This window comes from Aulonocara sp. 'chitande type north' Nkhata Bay, linkage group LG5 (genome assembly GCF_057382095.1).
Source record: "Aulonocara sp. 'chitande type north' Nkhata Bay isolate Kocher_YH1m ecotype deep benthic linkage group LG5, A_spYH_male_GT1.1, whole genome shotgun sequence".
Classification (NCBI taxonomy): domain Eukaryota; kingdom Metazoa; phylum Chordata; class Actinopteri; order Cichliformes; family Cichlidae; genus Aulonocara; species Aulonocara sp. 'chitande type north' Nkhata Bay.
Window position 1 is genome coordinate 1,879,779 of NC_141348.1, and position 25,016 is coordinate 1,904,794.

Genomic DNA, 25,016 nt, shown 5'->3' on the forward strand with positions numbered 1-25,016 from the left:
GGATCTCCAATACATGGACCAACAGAATCACCTGCTCCAAAGAAAGCTTGATGAAGCTGAAGAAAAAAATAAAGACCTTCTTCAAGAGAAGGCGCAACAGCAAGAAAGACTGTCAGAAGAAAAGTGCACTATCAAGGACTTTGAGAATAAAAATCAAAAGTTGCAAGGATTCTGTAATGAACTGAAGGTCAAAACAAGTGAGCTGCAGGGAGAAAAGGAAACTCTGGAAAAACGATGCTCACAGATGCAAAAAAGGATCGATCAAATGGCCAAAAACAACTCAGAGCTCATTAAGGGGATATTGTTGGAATTCAACAACTTGAAGCGGGAAAAAACAGAAATGCAGGCGCAAAAGCAAAAGCAAGACAAAATGCATGAAGACCTGCAGTGTACGCTCCGCGACACCCAGAAAAGAAATGAGCAGCTAGAAGGCCTGCACAAAGAAGATCAAGTGAGAAATGCAGACCTGCAGAAGGCAAAGCTGACACAGGAGGCAACATCCAAAGAGCTCAAAGAACAGCTTGAAGAAACACGAGCAACATTAGAACAGGTGGAACAAACATGCAAGAAACTTGAGGAGCAAAACACCGAAACCATCCATGAGTTGAGAACCCTCATCCTGGAGAAAAAGGGGCTCGTGGAAAAGTCCATGAAAAAGAAGAAAAGATTCTTCAGCTTTTTCCGGAAGAGGGACAATACTGCTTCTTCAACTGATGTAGCCTCGTCTTGCTCCAACTCTGTTCACCCCCCAAACCAGTCCCGGCAGTTGACTGCCCCCTCCTGAGCCTGGTTCTGCCGGAGGTTTCTGCCCGTTTAAAGGCAGTTTTTCCTCCCCACTGTCGCCTAGTGCTTGCTCAGAGGGGATTGTTGGGGTTTCTCTCCTCTGCCTTGTTTCTTTATTTACTTGTTAACTTTTTGCTCTTACTTCATTTAACCTTGTTTCTTTATTTGCTTGTTAACTTTTTCGTTCTTACCTCATTTAACCTTGTTTCGTTATTTACTTGCTTGTTTAACTTTTTTTTCAACTTATCTAACAAAATAAAACAGTTGAATTTATCCTTTGAGTATTGTTCATCCAATCTTTACAGAGTTTTTCCAAAACACTTTCAAACATTCAGATCTGTCTTTCATTTTCTTCTTGAAACCTCATGAACGGTGACCTAAAAACTCTGGAACATGGTTTGAAACACTGAAATTGTTTCAGCTGAAACTGGCAAAGTCATACGTGCGTGTGTGTGTGTCACAGGTGATATGGTGTCACTAGTCCGGTCATCATGTTTAGGCTCATTCACGCCAAAATGATTTAGGCTAAATCTTTAAAACAGTGTCATTGCACACACTTTTCAATCACACAAATGCAGGATTAACTATTTGCAGTATCTTATCTGATTTATTATGAGAATGTCATGCCTGATCATTTGTACCCACACCATCAAAAATGGGGGCAAAAGGGAGGAGATCGCGTTTAATCGATTATAACACGAGGTCAGAAATATAAGTGCTGACATGAGTAGTGTCCACAGAAACCTCTGAGTCTCAGCTAAAAGCTCATGTAAACCATTTCTACAAACACCAAACAAAGCAAAGACACCAAACAGTTAAAAGAGCAGTTACGTCACCATGAATCTGTGGACAGGTAATATCCATATTTTGATTTATGATGTTCTGGAGTTAAATGGGAACCAAAGCATATTTTCAAAGGTGTTATATGCTATAAAATACTTTGAAAAATTAGGTGAGGGAAATGAAAAATACATTTTTCTATGTTTGAGTCACAGTAACTTTGACATAGTAACATCTGCAGTAATATTTACAGCTCTGATGACATCTCACCAGCGTTAGCTTTATTTTGACACCAAGACTGTTTACACAGAGTTTGTAATTGCAGAGAAATACATTTATTTTGGTCATTTCATTTTGGAGCAGGAAGCTCACCCTTCTTGTTATACCCTTTAGATGAATACAGAGTTTTTTAATTAAATACATATTCTTTAAATAATGTTCCCTTTTATAAAAAGTAGGATCATTAAAAAAACAAAACATTTATTATAGCTCTGTCACACAGAAAAAAGCTGTCTTTTTTCTGTGGTCTGTTATATAACATTAGGGGTGTTCGTGGCAATTAACTTTTTAATCGACTAAGCAGGTCAAGTAAGAAACACTTAAATATTAAGTTAAATTTGAAAACTGTTTAAAAATATATATATATCCCCATTCCACATTCCAGAATGTCATGTGACAACCTGATTGGCTTAGGAGTGATGATGTCACAAGGAAGTTTTTCCTTAAATAGGGGTGACAAACAGCAATTTTTAGTTCGTTACTTCGCAGCCTTCGTGTTCGCAGCTTTCAAACGTTCACTACAGAAACATTCGGAAACCTCTCAGAGTCATCGGATACAAACGCCAGCATGTATCCAAGATTACGGCAACCGAGACAAAACGATTACGCCGCCTCTCCTTCCTTGCGTGGCCGGCCAACTTCTCCAAATGGCCTCTTATCCACCCAAAGGGCATTACAGGAGAGTAGGAGTGAAAACAACCATCTCCAGAACAAAATTCAACAACTTGAAAAAGAAAAAGTTCACCTGGAGAAGAAGTGCTTACAAATGGAAGCACAAAACAAACACCTGGAAGAAACACTACAGCGCCAGCCCGACATCAACATTATTAATGAGGGCTGGGGGATCAAGTTTGCTCAAGCCAGAGAGCAGATTGTATTCCTCATCAAAGAAAACAAGCAAAAGAGCGCTGAAGTGAAAGAAATGTCCAAGCAGCTTCAAGGCAGGAAAGCCACGATTGATAAGCTAGAGTGGGATCTCCAATACATGGACCAACAGAATCACCTGCTCCAAAGAAAGCTTGATGAAGCTGAAGAAAAAAATAAAGACCTTCTTCAAGAGAAGGCGCAACAGCAAGAAAGACTGTCAGAAGAAAAGTGCACTATCAAGGACTTTGAGAGTAAAAATCAAAAGTTGCAAGGATTCTGTAATGAACTGAAGGTCAAAACAAGTGAGCTGCAGGGAGAAAAGGAAACTCTGGAAAAACGATGCTCACAGATGCAGAAAAGGATCGATCAAATGGCCAAAAACAACTCAGAGCTCATTAAGGGGATATTGTTGGAATTCAACAACTTGAAGCGGGAAAACACAGAAATGCAGGCGCAAAAGCAAAAGCAAGACAAAATGCATGAAGACCTGCAGTGTACGCTCCGCGACACCCAGAAAAGAAATGAGCAGCTAGAAGGCCTGCACAAAGAAGATCAAGTGAGAAATGCAGAATGCAGAAGGCAAAGCTGACACAGGAGGCAACATCCAAAGAGCTCAAAGAACAGCTTGAAGAAACACGAGCAACATTAGAACAGGTGGAACAAACATGCAAGAAACTTGAGGAGCAAAACACCGAAACCATCCATGAGTTGAGAACCCTCATCCTGGAGAAAAAGGGGCTCGTGGAAAAGTCCATGAAAAAGAAGAAAAGATTCTTCAGCTTTTTCCGGAAGAGGGACAATACTGCTTCTTCAACTGATGTAGCCTCGTCTTGCTCCACCTCTGTTCACCCCCCCAACCAGTCCCGGCAGTTGACTGCCCCCTCCTGAGCCTGGTTCTGCCGGAGGTTTCTGCCCGTTTAAAGGCAGTTTTTCCTCCCCACTGTCGCCTAGTGCTTGCTCAGAGGGGATTGTTGGGGTTTCTCTCCTCTGCCTTGTTTCGTTATTTACTTGTTAACTTTTTGCTCTTACTTCATTTAACCTTGTTTCTTTATTTACTTGTTAACTTTTTGCTCTTACTTCATTTAACCTTGTTTCTTTATTTGCTTGTTAACTTTTTGTTCTTACCTCATTTAACCTTGTTTCGTTATTTACTTGCTTGTTTAACTTTTTTTTCAACTTATCTAACAAAATAAAACAGTTGAATTTATCCTTTGAGTATTGTTCATCTAATCTTTACAGAGTTTTTCCAAAACACTTTCAAACATTCAGATCTGTCTTTCATTTTCTTCTTGAAACCTCATGAACGGTGACCTAAAAACTCTGGAACATGGTTTGAAACACTGAAATTGTTTCAGCTGAAACTGGCAAAGTCATACGTGCGTGTGTGTGTGTCACAGGTGATATGGTGTCACTAGTCCGGTCATCATGTTTAGGCTCATTCACGCCAAAATGATTTAGGCTAAATCTTTAAAACAGTGTCATTGCACACACTTTTCAATCACACAAATGCAGGATTAACTATTTGCAGTATCTTATCTGATTTATTATGAGAATGTCATGCCTGATCATTTGTACCCACACCATCAAAAATGGGGGCAAAAGGGAGGAGATCGCGTTTAATCGATTATAACACGAGGTCAGAAATATAAGTGCTGACATGAGTAGTGTCCACAGAAACCTCTGAGTCTCAGCTAAAAGCTCATGTAAACCATTTCTACAAACACCAAACAAAGCAAAGACACCAAACAGTTAAAAGAGCAGTTACGTCACCATGAATCTGTGGACAGGTAATATCCATATTTTGATTTATGATGTTCTGGAGTTAAATGGGAACCAAAGCATATTTTCAAAGGTGTTATATGCTATAAAATACTTTGAAAAATTAGGTGAGGGAAATGAAAAAGACATTTTTCTATGTTTGAGTCACAGTAACTTTGACATAGTAACATCTGCAGTAATATTTACAGCTCTGATGACATCTCACCAGCGTTAGCTTTATTTTGACACCAAGACTGTTTACACAGAGTTTGTAATTGCAGAGAAATACATTTATTTTGGTCATTTCATTTTGGAGCAGGAAGCTCACCCTTCTTGTTATACCCTTTAGATGAATACAGAGTTTTTTAATTAAATACATATTCTTTAAATAATGTTCCCTTTTATAAAAAGTAGGATCATTAAAAAAAACAAAACATTTATTATAGCTCTGTCACGCAGAAAAAAGCTGTCTTTTTTCTGTGGTCTGTTATATAACATTAGGGGTGTTCGTGGCAATTAACTTTTTAATCGACTAAGCAGGTCAAGTAAGAAACACTTAAATATTAAGTTAAATTTGAAAACTGTTTAAAAATATATATATATCCCCATTCCACATTCCAGAATGTCATGTGACAACCTGATTGGCTTAGGAGTGATGATGTCACAAGGAAGTTTTTCCTTAAATAGGGGTGACAAACAGCAATTTTAAGTTCGTTACTTCGCAGCCTTCGTGTTCGCAGCTTTCAAACGTTCACTACAGAAACATTCGGAAACCTCTCAGAGTCATCGGATACAAACGCCAGCATGTATCCAAGATTACGGCAACCGAGACAAAACGATTACGCCGCCTCTCAGAATCAGAATCAGAATCAGAATGGGTTTATTGCCAGATGTTGAGGTTTACAACATTAGGAATTTGCTGCGGTGCTTCAGTGCAAACAATAAGAATTAAAGTGCTATGTAGAAAGAAAGATATGTGCATGAGATATACATTAGATATATACATGAGAATAAGAATTAAGAGTGCTACGTAGAAGGATATATACATGAGTGCAGGTGGTGATCAGTGCCAGACATGAAATGATGCAGTGACACAGCGTAGGGTCATGTGTGAGTGGCGGGGACAGTCATGTGGTTATTGTTCATGTGTCCAACAGCAGAGGGGAAGAAACTGTTCTTGTGGCGAGAGGTTCTGGTGCGAATGGACCGGAGCCTCCTGCCTGAGGGGAGCAGGTCAAACAGACTGTGTCCAGGGTGGGAAGGGTCAGCTGAGATCCGGGCTGCACGCCGCAGTGTCCTGGAGGTGTACAGGTCCTGCAGAGATGGGAGTCTGCAGCCAATCACCTTCTCAGCAGAGCGCACAACACGCTGCAGTCTCTGTTTGTCCCTGACAGTGGCTCCAGCGTACCACACGGTGATGGAGGAGGTGAGGATGGACTCGATGATTGCGGTGTAGAATTGCATCATCGTCCGTGTTGGCAGGTTGAATTTCTTCAGCTGCCTCAGGAAGTACATCCTCTGCTGGGCTTTCTTGATGACGGAGGTGATGGTGGGCTCCCACTTCAGGTCCTGGGTGATGGTGGTACCCAGGAAGCGGAATGAGTCCACAGAGGTGATGGGGGTGTCAGTCAGGATGATGGGGGGGAGTGGGGCTGTGTGCTTCCTGAAGTCCACAATAATCTCCACTGTCTTCTGGGCATTCAGCACCAGGTTGTTGTGGCTGCACCAGGACACCAGACGTTCAACCTCTCTCCTGTAGGCAGACTCGTCCCCGTCCGAGATGAGTCCAATAACGGTGGTGTCATCTGCAAACTTGATTAGCTTGACAGACTGGTGGGTGGAGGTGCAGCAGTTGGTGTACAGGGAGAAGAGCAGAGGAGAAAGAACACAGCCCTGAGGGGAGCCGGTGCTGATGGTCCGGGAGTCCGAGACATTCTTCCCCAGCCTCACGTGCTGCTTCCTGTCCGTCAGGAAGTCAGTGATCCACCGGCAGATGGGATCAGGCACATTCATCTGGGAAAGCTTGTCTCGGAGATGGTCTGGAAGGATGGTGTTGAAGGCAGAGCTGAAGTCCACAAACAGGATCCTGGCGTAGGTTCCTGGGGAGTCCAGATGCTGCAGGATGAAGTGTAGGGCCATGTTGATGGCGTCGTCTACAGACCTGTTGGCTCTATATGCAAACTGCAGGGGGTCCAGGAGGGGGGCCGTGAGGGTCTTGAGATGGGAGAGAACTAGGCGCTCAAATGACTTCATGACCACAGATGTCAGAGCCACGGGTCTGTAGTCATTTAGTCCAGTGATCCTTGGTTTCTTGGGGACAGGGATTATGGTAGAGGACTTGAAGCAGGCAGGCACATGACATGCCTGCAGTGAAGAGTTGAAAATGCCAGAAAACACTGGGGCCAGCTCGTTTGCACAGTGTCTGAGGGTGGCAGGAGACACACCGTCTGGGCCGGGAGCTTTCCGAGCATTCAGATTCTTAAACTGCTTCCTCACATCTGCTTCATGAATATGAAGAGTTGTGGTCGGAGGAGGTGGTGTGAAATCCTCTTTTGTGTGGGGTGGGGGGGCGGGTGTTGTAGGTGAACAGTTTGAAGGTGGTGATGGCTCTATGGAGGGGGGAGAGGTGGGGGAATGAGTGTCCAAAGTGCCTCTATTGTTGGGGTCGTTGGAGGTGTGAAGGCTGCCTGATGGCTCGTCAAAACGGCAGTAGAAGTCGTTAAGGGTGTTGGCCAAGAGCAAGTCATCAGTGGAGTGGGGGGTTTTAGGCTTGTAGTTTGTAATATTCCTAAAACCTTTCCACACAGAGGCCGAGTCATTCTCTGATATCTGCTGCTGCATCTTCTCAGAGTGCTGATGTTTGGCAATGTCCACTTCCTTAGTGAACTTGTACTTGGCCTCTCTGTAGCAGTCCCTGTCTCCGCTTCTGAACGCCTTACTCTTTTCCAGCCACAGCTTTTTGAGTTTAGGGGTAAACCAGGGTTTGTCGTTGTTATAACTCACCCTGGTGCGTGATGGCACAATGCTGTCCTCACAGAAGTGGATATAGGAGGTGACAGTGTCCGTAAACTCGTCCAAGCTGTTAGAAGCAGCCTTCAAAGTGTCCCAGTCTGTGGTCTCCAAACACGTGCGAAGCTCCTCCACAGCCTCGTTGCTCCACAGTTTTTTGGTCCTCACGACAGGTTTGGTGAGCTTCAGCCTCTGTCTGTACGCGGGGATTAGGTGGATCATGACGTGATCAGAAAGTCCGAGTGAAGCGCGCGGCACCGCGCGATAGGCCCCGCTGATCGTGCTGTAGCAGTGATCCAATGTCCTCTCCTCTCTGGTCGGGCATTTAATATACTGTTTGTATTTCGGAAGCTCATGGCTCAGATTGGCTTTGTTAAAGTCCCCAAGAGCAATGATGAGAGAGTCCGGGAATGTCCGCTCCGTGTGGAGAATCTGCTCCGCGAGTGCGCACTGAGCTGCTCGCGCATCCGCGTCTGGCGGGATGTAAACAGCGGCCAGGATGAATGAAGCAAACTCCCGCGGAGAATAAAACGGTTTGCAGTGAATGAAAAGATATTCCAGAGAGGGAGAGCAGTGCTGAGCAATCACTGTTACATCTGTGCACCAGCCACTATTGATGTAGAAGCAGACGCCTCCACCTTTGGTTTTACCGGAGAGAGCGGCCTGCCGGTCCGCGCGCAGCAGATGGAAGCCCTCCAGCTTGAGCGCGCAGTCCGGGATGTCCTCACTGAGCCACGACTCCGTAAAACATAAGACACAGGAGGAGGCTCTGTCACGCAGAAAAAAGCTGTCTTTTTTCTGTGGTCTGTTATATAACATTAGGGGTGTTCGTGGCAATTAACTTTTTAATCGACTAAGCAGGTCAAGTAAGAAACACTTAAATATTAAGTTACATTTGAAAACTGTTTAAAAATATATATATATCCCCATTCCACATTCCAGAATGTCATGTGACAACCTGATTGGCTTAGGAGTGATGATGTCACAAGGAAGTTTTTCCTTAAATAGGGGTGACAAACAGCAATTTTTAGTTCGTTACTTCGCAGCCTTCGTGTTCGCAGCTTTCAAACGTTCACTACAGAAACATTCGGAAACCTCTCAGAGTCATCGGATACAAACGCCAGCATGTATCCAAGATTACGGCAACCGAGACAAAACGATTACGCCGCCTCTCCTTCCTTGCGTGGCCGGCCAACTTCTCCAAATGGCCTCTTATCCACCCAAAGGGCATTACAGGAGAGTAGGAGTGAAAACAACCATCTCCAGAACAAAATTCAACAACTTGAAAAAGAAAAAGTTCACCTGGAGAAGAAGTGCTTACAAATGGAAGCACAAAACAAACACCTGGAAGAAACACTACAGCGCCAGCCCGACATCAACATTATTAATGAGGGCTGGGGGATCAAGTTTGCTCAAGCCAGAGAGCAGATTGTATTCCTCATCAAAGAAAACAAGCAAAAGAGCGCTGAAGTGAAAGAAATGTCCGAGCAGCTTCAAGGCAGGAAAGCCACGATTGATAAGCTAGAGTGGGATCTCCAATACATGGACCAACAGAATCACCTGCTCCAAAGAAAGCTTGATGAAGCTGAAGAAAAAAATAAAGACCTTCTTCAAGAGAAGGCGCAACAGCAAGAAAGACTGTCAGAAGAAAAGTGCACTATCAAGGACTTTGAGAATAAAAATCAAAAGTTGCAAGGATTCTGTAATGAACTGAAGGTCAAAACAAGTGAGCTGCAGGGAGAAAAGGAAACTCTGGAAAAACGATGCTCACAGATGCAGAAAAGGATCGATCAAATGGCCAAAAACAACTCAGAGCTCATTAAGGGGATATTGTTGGAATTCAACAACTTGAAGCGGGAAAACACAGAAATGCAGGCGCAAAAGCAAAAGCAAGACAAAATGCATGAAGACCTGCAGTGTACACTCCGCGACACCCAGAAAAGAAATGAGCAGCTAGAAGGCCTGCACAAAGAAGATCAAGTGAGAAATGCAGACCTGCAGAAGGCAAAGCTGACACAGGAGGCAACATCCAAAGAGCTCAAAGAACAGCTTGAAGAAACACGAGCAACATTAGAACAGGTGGAACAAACATGCAAGAAACTTGAGGAGCAAAACACCGAAACCATCCATGAGTTGAGAACCCTCATCCTGGAGAAAAAGGGGCTCGTGGAAAAGTCCATGAAAAAGAAGAAAAGATTCTTCAGCTTTTTCCGGAAGAGGGACAATACTGCTTCTTCAACTGATGTAGCCTCGTCTTGCTCCACCTCTGTTCACCCCCCCAACCAGTCCCGGCAGTTGACTGCCCCCTCCTGAGCCTGGTTCTGCCGGAGGTTTCTGCCCGTTTAAAGGCAGTTTTTCCTCCCCACTGTCGCCTAGTGCTTGCTCAGAGGGGATTGTTGGGGTTTCTCTCCTCTGCCTTGTTTCTTTATTTACTTGTTAACTTTTTGCTCTTACTTCATTTAACCTTGTTTCTTTATTTACTTGTTAACTTTTTGTTCTTACCTCATTTAACCTTGTTTCTTTATTTACTTGTTAACTTTTTGTTCTTACCTCATTTAACCTTGTTTCTTTATTTACTTGTTAACTTTTTGTTCTTACCTCATTTAACCTTGTTTCTTTATTTACTTGTTAACTTTTTGTTCTTACCTCATTTAACCTTGTTTCTTTATTTACTTGCTTGTTTAACTTTTTTTTCAACTTATCTAACAAAATAAAACAGTTGAATTTATCCTTTGAGTATTGTTCATCTAATCTTTACAGAGTTTTTCCAAAACACTTTCAAACATTCAGATCTGTCTTTCATTTTCTTCTTGAAACCTCATGAACGGTGACCTAAAAACTCTGGAACATGGTTTGAAACACTGAAATTGTTTCAGCTGAAACTGGCAAAGTCATACGTGCGTGTGTGTGTGTCACAGGTGATATGGTGTCACTAGTCCGGTCATCATGTTTAGGCTCATTCACGCCAAAATGATTTAGGCTAAATCTTTAAAACAGTGTCATTGCACACACTTTTCAATCACACAAATGCAGGATTAACTATTTGCAGTATCTTATCTGATTTATTATGAGAATGTCATGCCTGATCATTTGTACCCACACCATCAAAAATGGGGGCAAAAGGGAGGAGATCGCGTTTAATCGATTATAACACGAGGTCAGAAATATAAGTGCTGACATGAGTAGTGTCCACAGAAACCTCTGAGTCTCAGCTAAAAGCTCATGTAAACCATTTCTACAAACACCAAACAAAGCAAAGACACCAAACAGTTAAAAGAGCAGTTACGTCACCATGAATCTGTGGACAGGTAATATCCATATTTTGATTTATGATGTTCTGGAGTTAAATGGGAACCAAAGCATATTTTCAAAGGTGTTATATGCTATAAAATACTTTGAAAAATTAGGTGAGGGAAATGAAAAAGACATTTTTCTATGTTTGAGTCACAGTAACTTTGACATAGTAACATCTGCAGTAATATTTACAGCTCTGATGACATCTCACCAGCGTTAGCTTTATTTTGACACCAAGACTGTTTACACAGAGTTTGTAATTGCAGAGAAAAACATTTATTTTGGTCATTTCATTTTGGAGCAGGAAGCTCACCCTTCTTGTTATACCCTTTAGATGAATACAGAGCAAAGACACCTTGCACAGGCTGGTTAGTTAGATCAGCTGACACAGATCCCTGACACACGCTGGTTAGTTATTTAATGGTTTCAACTTAGTTTATTTTCTCTAAAACTTCAGTGCACGGTTGCAGGGATCAGCTGAAACAGATCGCTGGTACAGGCTGGTTAGTTATTTAATCAAATCAGCTGACACAGATCGCTCGCACAGGCTGGTTAGTTATTTAATGGTTTCAGCTTAGTTTATTTTATCTAAAACTTCAGTGCATGGTCGCAAAGATCAGCTGACACAGATCCCTGGCACAGGCTGGTTAGTTATTTAATTGTTTCAGCTTACTTTATTTTCTCTAAAAATTCAGTGCACGGTTGCAGGGATCAGCTGACACAGATCGCTGGCACAGGCTGGTTAGTTATTTAGTGGTTTCAGCTTAGTTTTTTTGATCTAAAACTTCAGTGCACGGTTGCACGGATTCAGCTGACACAGATCGCTCGCACAGGCTGGTTGGTTATTTAATGGTTTCAGGTTAGTTTATTTGATCTAAGACTTCAGTGCACGTTCGCAAAGATCAGCTGAAACAGATCGCTGGCACAGATCCCTTGCACAGGCTGGTTAGTTATTTAATGGTTTCAACTTAGTTTATCTAAAACTTCAGTGCACGGTTGCAGGGATCAGCTGAAACAGATCGCTGGCACAGATCCCTTGCACAGGCTGGTTAGTTATTTAATGGTTTCAACTTAGTTTATCTAAAACTTCAGTGCACGGTCGCAGGGATCCGCTGACACAGATCGCTGGTTAGTTATTTAATGGTTTCAGCTTAGTTTATTTTGATCTAAAACTTCAGTACACGTTCGCAGGGATCAGCTGACACAGATCTCTGGCACAGCCTGGTTGGTTATTTAATGGTTTCAGCTTAGTTTATTTGATCTAAAACTTCAGTGCACGGTTGCAGGGATCAGCTGACACAGATCGCTCGCACAGGCTGGTTGGTTATTTAATGGTTTCAGGTTAGTTTATTTGATCTAAGACTTCAGTGCACGTTCGCAAAGATCAGCTGAAACAGATCGCTGGCACAGATCCCTGGCACAGGCTGGTTAGTTATTTAATGGTTTTAACTTAGTTTATTTGATCTAAAACTTCAGTGCACGATTGCAGGGATCAGCTGAAACAGATCGCTGGTACAGGCTGGTTAGTTATTTAATGGTTTCAGCCAAGTTTATCTAAAACTTCAGTGCGCGGTTGCAGGGATCAGCTGACACAGATCCCTTGCACAGGCTGGTTAGTTATTTAATGGTTTCAACTTAGTTTATTTTATCTAAAACTTCAGTGCACGGTCGCAGGGATCCGCTGACACAGATCGCTGGCACAGGCTGGTTAGTTATTTAATGGTTTCAACTTAGTTTATTTTATCTAAAACTTCAGTGCACGGTCGCAGGGATCCGCTGACACAGATCGCTGGCACAGGCTGGTTAGTTATTTAATGGTTTCAACTTAGTTTATTTGATCTAAAACTTCAGTGCACGCTTGCAGGGATCAGCTGACACAGATCGCTGTCACAGGCTGGTTAGTTATTTAAATGGTTTCAGGTTAGTTTATTTGATCTAAGACTTCAGTGCACGGTTGCAGGGATCAGCTGACACAGATCCCTGACACACACTGGTTAGTTATTTAATGGATTCAACTTAGTTTATTTTCTCTAAAAATTCAGTGCACGGTTGCAGGGATCAGCTGACACAGATCGCTGGCACAGGCTGGTTAGTTATTTAGTGGTTTCAGCTTAGTTTATTTGATCTAAAACTTCAGTCCACGTTCGCAGGGATCAGCTGACACAGATCTCTGGCACAGGCTGGTTGGTTATTTAATGGTTTCAGCTTAGTTTATTTGATCTAAAACTTCAGTGCACGTTCGCAAAGATCAGCTGAAACAGATCGCTGGCACAGGCTGGTTAGTTATTTAATGGTTTAGGTTTGGTTTATTTTATCTAAAACTTCAGTGCACGGTTGCAGGGATCAGCTGACACAGATCGCTGGCACAGGCTGGTTAGTTATTTAATGGTTTCAACTTAGTTTATTTTATCTTAAACTTCAGTGCACGGTCGCAGGGATCCGCTGACACAGATCGCTGGTTAGTTATTTAATGGTTTCAGCTTAGTTTATCTAAAACTTCAGTGCACGGTTGCAGGGATCAGCTGACACAGATCGCTGGCACAGGCTGGTTAGTTATTTTGTGGTTTCAGCTTAGTTTATTTTGATCTAAGACTTCAGTCCACGTTCGCAGGGATCAGCTGACACAGATCGCTGGCACAGGCTGGTTAGTTATTTAATGGTTTCAGCTTAGTTTATCTAAAACTTCAGTGCACGGTTGCAGGGATCAGATGAAAAAGATCGCTGGCACAGGCTGGCTAGTTATTTAATGGTTTCAGCTTAGTTTATCTAAAACTTCAGTGCACGGTTGCAGGGATCAGCTGACACAGATCCCTGGCACAGGCTGGTTAGTTATTTAATGGTTTTAACTTAGTTTATTTGATCTAAAACTTCAGTGCACGATTGCAAGGATCAGCTGAAACAGATCGCTGGTACAGGCTGGTTAGTTATTTAATGGTTTCAGCTTAGTTTATCTAAAACTTCAGTGCACGGTTGCAGGAATCAGCTGACACAGATCGCTGGCACATGCTGGTTAGTTATTTAATGGTTTCGGTTTGGTTTATTTTATCTAAAACTTCAGTGCACGGTTGCAGGGATCAGCTGACACAGATCGCTGGTACAGGCTGGTTAGTTATTTAATGGTTTCAGCCAAGTTTATCTAAAACTTCAGTGCACGGTTGCAGGGATCAGATGACAAAGATCGCTGGCACAGGCTGGTTAGTGATTTAATGGTTTCAGCTTAGTTTATCTAAAACTTCAGTGCACGGTTGCAGGGATCAGCTGACACAGATCCCTGGCACAGGCTGGCTAGTTATTTAATGGTTTCAGCTTAGTTTATCTAAAACTTCAGTGCACGGTTGCAGGGATCAGCTGACACAGATCCCTGGCACAGGCTGGTTAGTTATTTAATGGTTTTAACTTAGTTTATTTGATCTAAAACTTCAGTGCACGATTGCAGGGATCAGCTGAAACAGATCGCTGGTACAGGCTGGTTAGTTATTTAATGGTTTCAGCCAAGTTTATCTAAAACTTCAGAGCGCGGTTGCAGGGATCAGCTGACACAGATCCCTTGCACAGGCTGGTTAGTTATTTAATGGTTTCAACTTAGTTTATTTTATCTAAAACTTCAGTGCACGGTTGCAGGGATCAGCTGACACAGATCGCTGGCACATGCTGGTTAGTTATTTAATGGTTTCAACTTAGTTTATTTTCTCTAAAACTTCAGTGCACGGTTGCAGGGATCAGCTGACACAGATCCCTTGCACAGGCTGGTTAGTTATTTAATGGTTTCAGCTTAGTTTATTTGATCTAAAACTTCAGTGCACGCTTGCAGGGATCAGCTGACACAGATCCCTTGCACAGGCTGGTTAGTTATTTAATGGTTTCAGCTTAGTTTATTTGATCTAAAACTTCAGTGCACGCTTGCAGGGATCAGCTGACACAGATCCCTGGCACAGGCTGGTTAGTTATTTAATGGTTTCAACTTAGTTTATTTTCTCTAAAACTTCAGTGCACGGTTGCAGGGATCAGCTGACACAGATCCCTTGCACAGGCTGGTTAGTTATTTAATGGTTTCAGCTTAGTTTATTTGATCTAAAACTTCAGTGCACGGTTGCAGGGATCAGCTGACACAGATCGCTCGCACAGGCTGGTTAGTTATTTAATGGTTTCAGGTTAGTTTATTTGATCTAAGACTTCAGTGCACGTTCGCAAAGATCAGCTGAAACAGATCGCTGGCACAGATCCCTTGCACAGGCTGGTTAGTTATTTAATGGTTTCAACTTAGTTTATTTTATCTTAAACTTCAGTGCACGGTCGCAGGGATCCGCTGAAACAGATCGCTGGCACAGGCTGGTTAGTTATTTAATGGTTTCAGCTTAGTTTATCATAAAAAACTTCAGTGCACGGTTGCAGGAATCAGCTGAAAAAGATCGCTGGCACAGGCTGGTTAGTTATTTAATGGTTTCAGCTTAGTTTATCTAAAACTTCAGTGCACGGTTGCAGGAATCAGCTGACACAGATCGCTCGCACAAGCTGGTTAGTTATTTAATGGTTTCGGTTTGGTTTATTTTATCTAAAACTTCAGTGCACGGTTGCAGGGATCAGCTGACACAGATCGCTGGCACAGGCTGGTTAGTTATTTAATGGTTTCAGCTTAGTTTATCTAAAACTTCAGTGCACGGTTGCAGGGATCAGCTGACACAGATCCCTGGCACAGGCTGGTTAGTTATTTAATGGTTTTAGCTTAGTTTATCTAAAACTTCAGTGCACGGTTGCAGGAATCAGCTGACACAAATCGCTGGTTAGTTATTTAATGGTTTCAGCTTAGTTTATTTGATCTAAAACTTCAGTGCACGGTTGCAGGGATCAGCTGACACAGATCGCTGGCACAGGCTGGTTAGTTATTTAATTGTTTCAGCTTACTTTATTTTCTGTAAAACTTCAGTGCACAGTTGCAGGGATCAGCTAACACAGATCCCTGACACACGCTGGTTAGTTATTTAATTGTTTCAGCTTACTTTATTTTCTGTAAAACTTCAGTGCACGGTTGCAGGGATCAGTTGACAAAGATTCCTGGCACAGGCTGGTTAGTTATTTAATGGTTTCAACTTAGTTTATTTGATCTAAAACTTCAGTCCACGTTCGCAGGGATCAGCTGACACAGATCGCTCGCACAGGCTGGTTAGTTATTTAATGGTTTCAGCTTAGCTTATTTGATCTAAAACTTCAGTGCACGGTTGCAGGGATCAGCTGACACAGATCGCTCGCAAAGGCTGGTTGGTTATTTAATGGTTTCAGGTTAGTTTATTTGATCTAAAACTTCAGTGCACGGTTGCAGGGATCAGCTGACACAGATCGCTCGCACAGGCTGGTTGGTTATTTAATGGTTTCAGGTTAGTTTATTTGATCTAAAACTTCAGTCCACGTTCGCAGGGATCAGCTGACACAGATCGCTGGCACAGGCTGGTTAGTTATTTAATGGTTTCAGCTTAGTTTATTTGATCTAAGACTTCAGTGCACGGTTGCAGGGATCAGCTGACACAGATCGCTGGCACAGGCTGGTTAGTTATTTAATGGTTTCAACTTAGTTTATTTTATCTAAAACTTCAGTGCACGGTCGCAGTGATCAGCTGACACAGATCGCTGGTTAGTTATTTAATGGTTTCAACTTAGTTTATTTGATCTAAAACTTCAGTCCACGTTCGCAGGGATCCGCTGTCACAGATCGCTGGCACAGGCTGGTTAGTTATTTAATGGTTTCATCTTACTTTATTTTCTCTAAAACTTCAGTGCACGGTTGCAGGGATCAGCTGACACAGATCGCTCGCACAGGCTGGTTAGTTATTTAATGGTTTCAGGTTAGTTTATTTGATCTAAAACTTCAGTGCACGGTTGCAGGGATCAGCTGACACAGATCGCTGGCACAGGCTGGTTAGTTATTTAATGGTTTCAGGTTAGTTTATTTGATCTAAAACTTCAGTGCACGGTTGCAGGGATCAGCTGACACAGATCGCTCGCACAGGCTGGTTAGTTATTTAATGGTTTCAGGTTAGTTTATTTGATCTAATACTTCAGGGCATGGTCGCAAAGATCAGCTGACACAGATCGCTGGGACAGGCTGGTTAGTTATTTAATGGTTTCAGCTTAGTTTATCTAAAACTTCAGTGCACGATTGCAGGGATCAGCTGACACAGATCGCTGGCACAGGCTGGTTAGTTATTTAATGGTTTCAGCTTAGTTTATTTGATCTAAAACTTCAGTGCACGATTGCAGGGATCAGCTGAAACAGATCGCTGGCACAGGCTGGTTAGTTATTTAATGGTTTCAGCTTAGTTTATCTAAAACTTCAGTGCACGGTTGCAGGGATCAGCTGAAACAGATCGCTGGTACAGGCTGGTTAGTTATTTAATGGTTTCAGGTTAGTTTATTTTATCTAAAACTTCAGTGCACGATTGCAGGGATCAGCTGAAACAGATCGCTGGTACAGGCTGGTTAGTTATTTAATGGTTTCAGGTTAGTTTATTTGATCTAAAACTTCAGTGCACGTTCGCAAAGATCAGCTGAAACAGATCGCTGGCACAGATCCCTTGCACAGGCTGGTTAGTTATTTAATGGTTTCAACTTAGTTTATTTCATCTAAAACTTCAGTGCACGGTCGCAGGGATCCGCTGACACAGATCGCTGGTTAGTTATTTAATGGTTTCAGCTTAGTTTATTTTATCTAAAACTTCAGTGCAGGGTCGCAGGGATCAGCTGACACAGATCGCTGTCACAGGCTGGTTAGTTATTTAATGGTTTCAGCTTAGTTTATCTAAAACTTCAGTGCACGGTTGCAGGGATCAGCTGACACAGATCGCTCGCACAGGCTGGTTAGTTATTTAATGGTTTCAGCCAAGTTTATCTAAAACTTCAGTCCACGTTCGCAGGGATCAGCTGACACAGATCGCTGGCACAGGCTGGTTAGTTATTTAGTGGTTTCAGCTTAGTTTATTTGATCTAAAACTTCAGTACACGTTCGCAGGGATCAGCTGACACAGATCTCTGGCACAGCCTGGTTGGTTATTTAATGGTTTCAGCTTAGTTTATTTGATCTAAAACTTCAGTGCACGGTTGCAGGGATCAGCTGACAAAGATCGCTCGCACAGGCTGGTTGGTTATTTAATGGTTTCAGGTTAGTTTATTTGATCTAAGACTTCAGTGCACGTTCGCAAAGATCAGCTGAAACAGATCCCTGGCACAGGCTGGTTAGTTATTTAATGGTTTCAACTTAGTTTATTTTATCTTAAACTTCAGTGCACGGTCGCAGGGATCAGCTGACACAGGTCGCTGGTTAGTTATTTAATGGTTTCAGCTTAGTTTATTTTATCTAAAACTTCAGTGCACGGTTGCAGGGATCAGCTGACAGAGATCTCTGGCACAGGCTGGTTGGTTATTTAATGGTTTCAGCTTAGTTTATTTGATCTAAGACTTCAGTGCACGGTTGCAGGGATCAGCTGACACAGATCGCTGGCACAGGCTGGTTAGTTATTTAATGGTTTCAACTTAGTTTATTTTATCTAAAACTTCAGTGCACGGTCGCAGTGATCAGCTGACACAGATCGCTGGTTAGTTATTTAATGGTTTCAGCTTAGTTTATTTTATCTAAAACTTCAGTGCACGGTTGCAGGGATCAGCTGACACAGATCGCTGGCACAGGCTGGTTAGTTATTTAATGGTTTCAGCTTAGTTTATTTGATCTAAGACTTCAGTGCACGGTTGCAGGGATCAGCTGACACAGATCGCTGGCACAGGCTGGTTAGTTATTTAATGGTTTCAACTTAGTTTATTTTATCTAAAACTTCAGTGCACGGTTGCAGGGATCAGCTGACACAGATCGCTGGCACAGGCTGGTTAGTTATTTAATGGTTTCAGGTTAGTTTATTTGATCTAAGACTTCAGTGCATGGTCGCAAAGATCAGCTGACACAGATCCCTGGCACAGGCTGGTTAGTTATTTAATGGTTTCAGCTTACTTTATTTTCTGTAAAACTTCAGTGCACAGTTGCAGGGATCAGCTAACACAGATCCCTGGCACAGGCTGGTTAGTTATTTAATGGTTTCAACTTAGTTTATTTTCTCTAAAACTTCAGTGCACGGTCGCAGTGATCAGCTGACACAGATCGCTGGCACAGGCTGGTTGGTTATTTAATGGTTTCAGCTTAGTTTATTTGATCTAAAACTTCAGTGCACGGTTGCAGGGATCAGCTGACACAGATCGCTGGCACAGGCTGGTTAGTTATTTAATGGTTTCAACTTAGTTTATCTAAAACTTCAGTGCACGGTTGCAGGGATCAGCTGAAACAGATCGCTGGTTAGTTATTTAATGGTTTCAGGTTAGTTTATTTGATCTAAGACTTCAGTGCACGTTCGCAAAGATCAGCTGAAACAGATCGCTGGCACAGGCTGGTTAGTTATTTAATGGTTTCAACTTAGTTTATTTTATCTTAAACTTCAGTGCACGGTCGCAGGGATCCGCTGACACAGATCGCTGGTTAGTTATTTAATGGTTTCAGCTTAGTTTATTTTATCTAAAACTTCAGTGCACGGTCGCAGGGATCAGCTGACACAGATCGCTGGTTAGTTATTTAATGGTTTCAGCTTTGTTTATTTGATCTAAAACTTCAGTCCACGTTCGCAGGGATCAGCTGACACAGATCGCTGGCTCAGGCTGGTTAGTTATTTAATGGTTTCAGCTTAGTTTATTTGATCTAAGACTTCAGTGCACGGTTGCAGGGATCAGCTGACACAGATCGCTGGCACAGGCTGGTTAGTTATTTAATTGTTTCAACTTAGTTTATCTAAAACTTCAGTGCACAGTTGCAGGGATCAGTTGACACAGATCCCTGGCACAGGCTGGTTAGTTATTTAATGGTTTCAACTTAGTTTATCTAAAACTTCAGTGCACGGTTGCAGGGATCAGCTGAAACAGATCGCTGGTACAGGCTGGTTAGTTATTTAATGGTTTCAGGTTAGTTTATTTGATCTAAGACTTCAGTGCACGTTCGCAAAGATCAGCTGAAACAGATCGCTGGCACAGGCTGGTTAGTTAATTAATGGTTTCAGCTTAGTTGATCTAAAACTTCAGTGCACGGTCGCAGTGATCAGCTGACACAGATCGCTGGTTAGTTATTTAATGGTTTCAGCTTTGTTTATTTGATCTAAAACTTCAGTCCACGTTCGCAGGGATCAGCTGACACAGATCGCTGGCACAGGCTGGTTAGTTATTTAATGGTTTCAGCTTAGTTTATTTGATCTAAAACTTCAGTGCACGATTGCAGGGATCAGCTGAAACAGATCGCTGGTACAGGCTGGTTAGTTATTTAATGGTTTCAACTTAGTTTATTTTCTCTAAACCTTCAGTGCACGGTCGCAGGGATCAGCTGACACAGATCGCTGGTTAGTTATTTAATGGTTTCAGCTATGTTTATTTGATCTAAAACTTCAGTCCACGTTCGCAGGGATCAGCTGACACAGATCTCTGGCACAGCCTGGTTGGTTATTTAATGGTTTCAGCTTAGTTTATTTGATCTAAAACTTCAGTGCACGGTTGCAGGGATCAGCTGACACAGATCGCTCGCACAGGCTGGTTAGTTATTTAATGGTTTCAGGTTAGTTTATTTGATCTAATACTTCAGGGCATGGTCGCAAAGATCAGCTGACACAGATCGCTGGGACAGGCTGGTTAGTTATTTAATGGTTTCAGCTTAGTTTATTTGATCTAAAACTTCAGTGCACGATTGCAGGGATCAGCTGAAACAGATCGCTGGTACAGGCTGGTTAGTTATTTAATGGTTTCAGGTTAGTTTATTTGATCTAAGACTTCAGTGCAGCTTCGCAAAGATCAGCTGAAACAGATCGCTGGCACAGATCCCTTGCACAGGCTGGTTAGTTATTTAATGGTTTCAACTTAGTTTATTTTATCTTAAACTTCAGTGCACGGTCGCAGGGATCAGCTGACACAGATCGCTGGTTAGTTATTTAATGGTTTCAGCTTAGTTTATTTGATCTAAGACTTCAGTGCACGGTTGCAGGGATCAGCTGACACAGATCGCTGGCACAGGCTGGTTAGTTATTTAATGGTTTCAGGTTAGTTTATTTGATCTAAGACTTCAGGGCATGATCGCAAAGATCAGCTGACACAGATCGCTGGCACAGGCTGGTTAGTTATTTAATGGTTTCAGCTTAGTTGATCTAAAACTTCAGTGCACGATTGCAGGGATCAGCTGACACAGATCGCTGGTACAGGCTGGTTAGTTATTTAATGGTTTCAGCTTAGTTTATTTTATCTAAAACTTCAGTGCACGGTTGCAGGGATCAGCTGACACAGATCGCTGGTACAGGCTGGTTAGTTATTTAATGGTTTCAGCTTAGTTTATTTTATCTAAAACTTCAGTGCACGGTCGCAGTGATCAGCTGACACAGATCGCTGGCACAGGCTGGTTAGTTATTTAATGGTTTCAGCTTAGTTTATTTGATCTAAAACTTCAGTGCACGGTTGCAGGGATCAGCTGACACAGATCGCTGGCACAGGCTGGTTAGTTATTTAATGGTTTCAGCTTAGTTTATTTGATCTAAAACTTCAGTGCACGGTCGCAGTGATCAGCTGACACAGATCGCTGGCACAGGCTGGTTAGTTATTTAATGGTTTCAACTTAGTTGATCTAAAACTTCAGTGCACGATTGCAGGGATCAGCTGACACAGATCGCTGGTACAGGCTGGTTAGTTATTTAATGGTTTCAGCTTAGTTTATTTTATCTAAAACTTCAGTGCACGGTCGCAGTGATCAGCTGACACAGATCGCTGGCACAGGCTGGTTAGTTATTTAATGGTTTCAGCTTAGTTTATTTGATCTAAAACTTCAGTGCACGGTTGCAGGGATCAGCTGACACAGATCGCTGGCACAGGCTGGTTAGTTATTTAATGGTTTCAACTTAGTTTATCTAAAACTTCAGTGCACGGTTGCAGGGATCAGCTGAAACAGATCGCTGGTACAGGCTGGTTAGTTATTTAATGGTTTCAGGTTAGTTTATTTGATCTAAGACTTCAGTGCACGTTCGCAAAGATCAGCTGAAACAGATCGCTGGCACAGGCTGGTTAGTTATTTAATGGTTTCAACTTAGTTTATTTTATCTTAAACTTCAGTGCACGGTCGCAGGGATCCGCTGACACAGATCGCTGGTTAGTTATTTAATGGTTTCAGCTTAGTTTATTTTATCTAAAACTTCAGTGCACGGTCGCAGGGATCAGCTGACACAGATCGCTGGTTAGTTATTTAATGGTTTCAGCTTTGTTTATTTTCTCTAAAACTTCAGTCCACGTTCGCAGGGATCAGCTGACACAGATCGCTGGCACAGGCTGGTTAGTTATTTAATGGTTTCAACTTAGTTTATCTAAAACTTCAGTGCACGGTCGCAGTGATCAGCTGACACAGATCGCTGGTTAGTTATTTAATGGTTTCAGCTTAGTTTATTTGATCTAAAACTTCAGTGCACGGTTGCAGGGATCAGCTGACACAGATCGCTGGCACAGGCTGGTTAGTTATTTAATGGTTTCAGCTTAGTTTATTTGATCTAAGACTTCAGTGCACGGTTGCAGGGATCAGCTGACACAGATCGCTGGTACAGGCTGGTTAGTTATTTAATTGTTTCAGCTTAGTTTATCTAAAACTTCAGTGCACGGTTGCAGGGATCAGCTGACACAGATCGCTGGCACAGGCTGGTTAGTTATTTAATTGTTTCAGCTTAGTTTATCTAAAACTTCAGTGCACGGTTGCAGGGATCAGCTGACACAGATCGCTGGCACAGGCTGGTTAGTTATTTAATTGTTTCAGCTTAGTTTATCTAAAACTTCAGTGCACGGTTGCAGGGATCAGCTGACACAGATCGTTGGCACAGGCTGGTTAGTTATTTAATGGTTTCAACTTAGTTTATGTAAAACTTCAGTGCACGGTTGCAGGAATCAGCTGACACAGATCGCTGGCACAGGCTGGTTAGTTATTTAATGGTTTCGGTTTGGTTTATTTTATCTAAAACTTCAGTGCACGGTTGCAGGGATCAGCTGACACAGATCGTTGGCACAGGCTGGTTAGTTATTTAATGGTTTCAACTTAGTTTATCTAAAACTTCAGTACACGGTTGCAGGGATCAGCTGACACAGATCGCTGGCACAGGCTGGCTAGTTATTTAATGGTTTCAGCTTAGTTTATCTAAAACTTCAGTGCACGGTTGCAGGGATCAGCTGACACAGATCCCTGGCACAGGCTGGTTAGTTATTTAATGGTTTTAACTTAGTTTATTTGATCTAAAACTTCAGTGCACGGTCGCAGTGATCAGCTGACACAGATCGCTGGTTAGTTATTTAATGGTTTCAGCTTTGTTTATTTGATCTAAAACTTCAGTGCACGGTTGCAGGGATCAGCTGACACAGATCGCTGGCACAGGCTGGTTAGTTATTTAATGGTTTCAACTTAATTTATTTTATCTAAAACTTCAGTGCACGGTCGCAGTGATCAGCTGACACAGATCGCTGGCACACGCTGGTTAGTTATTTAATGGTTTCAGCTTAGTTTATTTGATCTAAGACTTCAGTGCACGGTTGCAGGGATCAGCTGACACAGATCGCTGGCACACGCTGGTTAGTTATTTAATGGTTTCAGCGTAGTTTATTTGATCTAAGACTTCAGTGCACGGTTGCAGGGATCAGCTGACACAGATCGCTGGCACAGGCTGGTTAGTTATTTAATGGTTTCAGCTTAGTTTATTTGATCTAAAACTTCAGTGCACGGTTGCAGGGATCAGCTGACACAGATCGCTGTCACAGGCTGGTTAGTTATTTAATGGTTTCAGCTTAGTTTATTTGATCTAAGACGTAAGTGCACGGTTGCAGGGATCAGCTGACACAGATCGCTGGCACAGGCTGGTTAGTTATTTAATGGTTTCAGCTTAGTTTATTTGATCTAAGACGTAAGTGCACGGTTGCAGGGATCAGCTGACACAGATCGCTGGCACAGGCTGGTTAGTTATTTAATGGTTTCAGCTTAGTTTATTTGATCTAAATCTTCAGTGCACGGTTGCAGGGATCAGCTGACACAGATCGCTGTCACAGGCTGGTTAGTTGTTTAAATGGTTTCAACTTAGTTTATCATAAAAAACTTCATTGCACGGTTGCAGGGATCAGCTGACACAGATCGCTGTCACAGGCTGGTTAGTTATTTAAATGGTTTCAACTTAGTTTATCATAAAAAACTTCAGTGCACGGTTGCAGGGATCAGCTGACACAGATCGCTGGCACAGGCTGGTTAATTGTTTAGTGGTTTCAGCTTAGTTTATTTGATCTAAAACTTCAGTGCACGGTTGCAGGGATCAGCTGACACAGATCGCTCGCACAGGCTGGTTGGTTATTTAATGGTTTCAGGTTAGTTTATTTGATCTAAGACTTCAGTGCACGTTCGCAAAGATCAGCTGAAACAGATCGCTGGCACAGATCCCTTGCACAGGCTGGTTAGTTATTTAATGGTTTCAACTTAGTTTATTTTATCTTAAACTTCAGTGCACGGTTGCAGGGATCAGCTGACACAGATCGCTGGTTAGTTATTTAATGGTTTCAGCTTTGTTTATTTGATCTAAAACTTCAGTCCACGTTCGCAGGGATCAGCTTACCCAGAACGCTGGCACAGGCTGGTTAGTTATTTAATGGTTTCAACTTAGTTTATTTTATCTAAAACTTCAGTGCACGGTCGCAGTGATCAGCTGACACAGATCGCTGGTTAGTTATTTAATGGTTTCAGCTTTGTTTATTTGATCTAAAACTTCAGTGCACGGTTGCAGGGATCAGCTGACACAGATCGCTGGCACAGGCTGGTTAGTTATTTAATGGTTTCAGCTTAGTTTATTTGATCTAAGACGTAAGTGCACGGTTGCAGGGATCAGCTGACACAGATCGCTGGCACAGGCTGGTTAGTTATTTAATGGTTTCAGCTTAGTTTATTTGATCTAAGACGTAAGTGCACGGTTGCAGGGATCAGCTGACACAGATCGCTGGCACAGGCTGGTTAGTTATTTAATGGTTTCAGCTTAGTTTATTTGATCTAAGACGTAAGTGCACGGTTGCAGGGATCAGCTGACACAGATCGCTGGCACAGGCTGGTTAGTTATTTAATGGTTTCAGCTTAGTTTATTTGATCTAAGACGTAAGTGCACGGTTGCAGGGATCAGCTGACACAGATCGCT